The following is a 5,304-nucleotide window of genomic DNA, read 5'->3' as shown; positions in this document are numbered from 1 at the left end:
AGGAACCATCTTGCTGTCTTCAACTTCTCCCTCTCTTATCTGTTCCTTCCCATAAGAAAAATCTGCCTTGCCCCAAACCACCTTAAAACCACCACTTTTTCTTCCCCCTGCAAAGTCGAATGACATAAAAGAGTTGTCTACACTTTTAGTCTCTAGTTTTTCACCTCCCACTCTTCAAACCACCGAAAGCAGCCTTCTGTGTCCCACCGGTGCGGGGAGGGGAGCTGATGTAGTCAAGACCACCCACATCATCCATGTTGCTGAATCTGAAGGATCCTTCTCGGTTTTTACCTTTCTTGACCTCTGGAACGTGGAATGCTGAGGGTCTCTCCCTCCCTTTAATAATCTGATTCCTTGGCTTCCCTGGTACCACAACTGCCAATTTTTCCTATTATTTTTCTGGTTACTCCTTCTCCTTTCTCCTTTGCAGGATTTCATCTGCCTGCCTCTTAACTGTTGGTGCTTTGGGGGACCTCATTCCAGGTAGTACTCTTACCATTTTTGTGTGTGTGTGATTAATTGACAAACTTCAATTAATTGACAAACTTCAGGGAGTTAAGCCAATTAGCATTTCAGTCAGCCACCAAAATATGTTTCTCTCCCTTGCAAAAACTGGATTAAAAAAATTGGGGGGGGGTCTTCCCTGGTGGTGCAGTGGTTAAGAATCCGCCTGCCAAGGCAGGGGACACGGGTTCGAGCCCTGGTCCGGGAAGATTCACATGCCACGAAGCAACTAAGCCCGTGCGCCACAAGTACTGAAGCCTGTGCACCTTAACTACTGAAGCCTGCACTCCTAGAGCCCGTGCTCCACAACAAGAGAAGCCACCGCAATGAGAAGCCCGCGCACCACAACGAAGAGTAGCCCCCGCCTACCGCAACTAGAGAAAGCCCGCGAGTAGCAACAAAGACCCAACACGGCCAAAATAAATAAATAAAATCATTCTTTTTTTTTGCCAATTATTGGTCATTTACATTAAGTGGAAAACAAAACTGGTTAGAAACAGCACATATAGTATGATCCCATTTATGTAAAATAGTTTGTGTCTCTGAGTATGTGCTTGTATGTGTGAGCATAAAGTGTCTGGAAGGCTGACTGCCAGCCTCCTTTCTCTTTCCCCTCTCCTGGCTGTTTTCAGTTCCTTAAATATGCTGAATTATTTCCCACTTAAGGGCCTTTGCATAAATTGTTACCCCTTCAGGGAACAGTGCAGAAAGCCACAGGCAACCCCAGCCAAGGAAAAGGACCACTGCTCCATGATCCCAAGCCCCTTCCCTACTGCCTCCTCCTGCAGGAGGCAGGTGTAGAAAGAGGAGGAGACTGGTCTTTGAACCTAACCAAGGGAAAGGAAGAAAGCTCTAAGGCAGATACAAGATGGAAGTTTTAAAGGATTGGCTAGATTTTTTTAATACTTGACAGTAAGATAGAAAATATCGTTTTTAAAGATGAAAGTAACCAGAAAGCAATGAGATTTGCCGAATTTCAATCAAGGAGTGAGGCAGGAAGAACAAAAAGATGACATTTAAGCCCTTTTTCTGATTGTATCTTACTGAACTCATTCTGTTCAAAATACTGGTTATATATATATATATATATATATATATATATATATTTAACCATTTCCTTTACTAGCTACTCCAAAGATACCCAGTCCCTCCTCATTCTAAGCAGATTTTACTTCACAGAGAAAAAGATAGAGGCCTTGGTGGTAGCAGTGGTGGCAACTGAGTCTCTAAACTATTAAAGCCTTGCACAAACTCACGTACTTATCTCTTTCTGCTGAAGGCATCTAGAATATAGCACTTCAGGAGCTTTGTTTGGAACTACCTTATCTACCTAAAAGTAGAGCCTCCCAAAAGATTTCAAGTGTTATAAATCCTCTCCCCAGGAGTCTAGCAACCAGGAAAGATTGACTCCTATCACTGAAGAGGAGAATTCGGCTCAGGGATAAGAAATCACCTAAGCAGACATTCTCACAAAGCTATCATATCTCTAGTCTCGTAAGAAACCATTTATCTTTTCCTAAAAATCATTTATTTTCCCATAGGTGTCCTTCTCCCCTTCTCCTTCCTCTTCTCCTTCCCTTTGATGGAAGAAATGTTCACATACTGAGGTATGGGGAAGATATTCTGGCTTATACATGATTTGGCTTGAACTTTATGCTAACTAAAATAGTCTGTCTTATCACCTGTCAACCATATATTGTACACGTACTTTAACCATTGAAAGAATGTTGCCCATCATCCAGTTATATAAAGGGTTAAGTCACAGTCCACTGCTGTGGCTCACAGTGGGAGCCCTGAAGGGAATTCAGGGGGAAAAAACCAGCACAGGATAAGGCATTCTGCATTTTGAATAAACTGGCCCCTAGATAGTTAGGATGCAGACCTCAGGAAGAATTTCAATGACCTTAGATTCTTGCATCTTCCCATACATAGAAGGTCACTAAAATCATTAACTTGAGATAGGTGTTCTTTGTGATTAGCAGTCATCTTTTATCAGGATCTATGCTTGACCAGCCAAAAACGTCATATATCTCTGGGCTTCTCCCCTACCTCTTCAGAACAGTCTTCTCAGAGCTACTGAGCAGCTGTTTCTCAAGATATAGTCCTCAGTTTGGCTTGAATAAAACTCTCTTCTAACTTAGATTGTTTATTGATTATTTGCAGCAGCGCCTTATTAAGATGATATTGGGTTGGACAAAAAGTTTGTTCGGGTTTTTCATAAAGCCCGGGTTATGGAGAATCCCGAACGAACTTTTTGGCCAACCCAATATATATAAGCCCCCAATTCTAACTGCCTCCATGAGTTATATTTTTCTGTGAATGCCCATGTAAGTATGTGAATTAAAATCTCTTTCCTCTGTAATAAGCTAAATGAGAAAAGAATTTGAAAAAGAAGAGATACAGGTATATGTATAGCTGAATCACTTTGCTATACACCTGAAACTTAACACAACATTGTTAATCAACTATGTTCAAGTAAAAAAAAAAAAACACCTCTTTTCTCTTGCTAATCTATCATCTGGAAGTTTAATTTGCCAGCCCTCAAGAGCTGAACCTAAGAGTATAGAGAAAAAGTTTTCCTCTCCAACACTGCATTAATCCTACCTCCTTCTTCCCATAGCAGGAGAGGCATCTTTCTTACCCAAAGCCAGTACCTCCACCTGTGTTCTCAATCCATTTGCTTCCTTACTCCCCCTCCCAATCCTTAGGGACTTTGCCCAATTTATTACTTTTTTAAGTAAAATTTTTGTTTAGAATATATTAGATTTACACAAAATTTGCAAAGATAGTACAGATTGTTTCTGTTTATCCCTTACCCAGTTTTCCCTGTTGATAGCATCTTACATTACCATTATACATTTGCCACAGCTAAGGAACCAGCATTAACCAAACTCCACAGTTTGGTGTTGTTCTCTTGGTTAGACTGGGGTTATGGGTTAGGGGGAGGAAGACCATAGAAGGAAGTGCCCTTCTCATCACATCATAGGGTTCGTGTTATCAACATGACCTATCACTGTTGCTATTAACCTTGATCATCTGGCTGAGGCAGTGTTTGTCAGGTTTTTCCACTGTGAAGTTACTCCCTCCTTCTTCCCCTTCCATACACTACTCTTTGAACGCACAGCCCACACTTAAGTTTTGTGGAATTAAGCTCCACTTTGGGGAGATGGGGGAGCTAAATAAATTAACTGAAATTCTTCTGTATATGTCTTTTCTTCATTGATTTATTCAGTCTTTTTATATCAGCATGGGCTCATGGATATTTACTTTATACTTTGTTGTAACTTAATACTATGTTATTTATTTCATTGCTTAAGTTGTTTCAGCTTTGAGCATTGGAAGTTTATTCAGGTTGGGTCTGTGCCCCTGTGATTTTATTTATTTATTTATTTATTTATTTATTTATTTATTTATTTATTTATTTATTTATTTATTAGTTTTAGCACTCCTTTACTTTCCAGCACTACAGATGCTCCTGGTTCATCTTGTATATTTCCTGCTCCAGCCCTAGAATCTGCAATTTCTCCATGGAGCCCAGCTGCCATGGAGAAATTCCATTAGAGAATGGTATTTAGAAACGAAGATCTGGGTGCTGGGTGTGCTTGCTGTCCATTTACTTTTCGTTTTGTTATTCCTTCATCTTCATCTGCTCCCTCTTTACAGATTGTTTCTCCTTAGCTGCTGGCATACAGACATATTCAAGTGTTTCCCTCATTAATCCTTCTTTATCCATGTTCCCCACTGGCAAGCTCCCTAGCTCTCTCTTCATTTCTGTTCGAGCTCTTAGCATGGTCACATTTTATATGAATGTGAAAGTGCTATATGAAAAATTAGTCAAGTCTCAACTTGTGTGCAAAATATAAAATAAATACAAATATTAAAAACTGTCAGGGCTTCCCTGGTAGCACAGAGGTTGAGAGTCCACCTGCTGATGCAGGGGACGCGGGTTCGTGCCCCGGTCCGGGAAGATGCCATATGCTGCGGAGCGGCTGGGCCCGTGAGCCATGGCCGCTGAGCCTGCGCGTCCGGAGCCTGCGCTCCGCAATGGGAGAAGACACAGCAGTGAGAGGCCCGCATACTGCAAAACAAAAACAAAAACAAAAACAGTCATGTAAAGCACAATTTCAGGTGGGCTGAGGGAATTGTGATATTACCACATGTTGGTGCCACTAAAGCTGGTGAATCAAACAGAAATAGCTAACATTGCTTGTGGCCCGGATGGCGGCTGTGGCGGCTGGAAACGGGGCTTTCCGGGAGGAGGAGGGCACCGGTGGGGACGCAGTGGCTCCGCAGCCCCATGCCCCGACGAGTGCGCCCGGGGCTCGTCTCTCGAGGCTGCCTCTGGCGCGAGTGAAGGCGTTGGTGAAGGCGGACCCCGACGTGACGCTCGCAGGACAGGAAGCCATCTTCGTTCTGGCACGAGCCGCGGAACTGTTTGTGTAAACCATTGCAAAAGATACCTACTGTTGTGCTCAACAGGGGAAGAGGAAAACCCTTCAGAGGAGAGATTTGGATAATGAAATAGAAGCTGTGAATGAATTTGCTTTCCTGGAAGGTGCTTTGGATTGATTGCTGAGCCTGGGCAGTTTTGTGAGCCTGTACCTGCATCCTTCAGCTAGGCCCTCTGCAGCTCTCAGCTTTGAAGAAGAGTCGTTGGAATACTGGACTTACACACTTTTCCTGTTCTACCTTCACCTAAGCCTGGATAAGCAGAGATCTCACCTGTTAGCTTTTCTTTATAAGGTCTTCCACTACTTGTGTCTTCCATTTCTGGTCTGGATGCAGCTGCTGCTGCTTGTG

At 42.7% G+C, this 5,304-nt stretch overlaps 1 pseudogene; it reads left to right on the top strand.

The window, feature by feature from the left end:
• The first annotated feature begins 4,722 nt into the window (after positions 1-4,722).
• LOC131765873 (DNA polymerase epsilon subunit 4-like) lies at positions 4,723-5,304 on the top strand (annotated as a pseudogene).

This window comes from Kogia breviceps, chromosome 11 (assembly GCF_026419965.1).
Source record: "Kogia breviceps isolate mKogBre1 chromosome 11, mKogBre1 haplotype 1, whole genome shotgun sequence".
Taxonomy (NCBI): domain Eukaryota; kingdom Metazoa; phylum Chordata; class Mammalia; order Artiodactyla; family Physeteridae; genus Kogia; species Kogia breviceps.
Note: the sequence above shows the minus strand (reverse complement) of the source record. Positions and strands in the feature narration are given on the sequence as shown.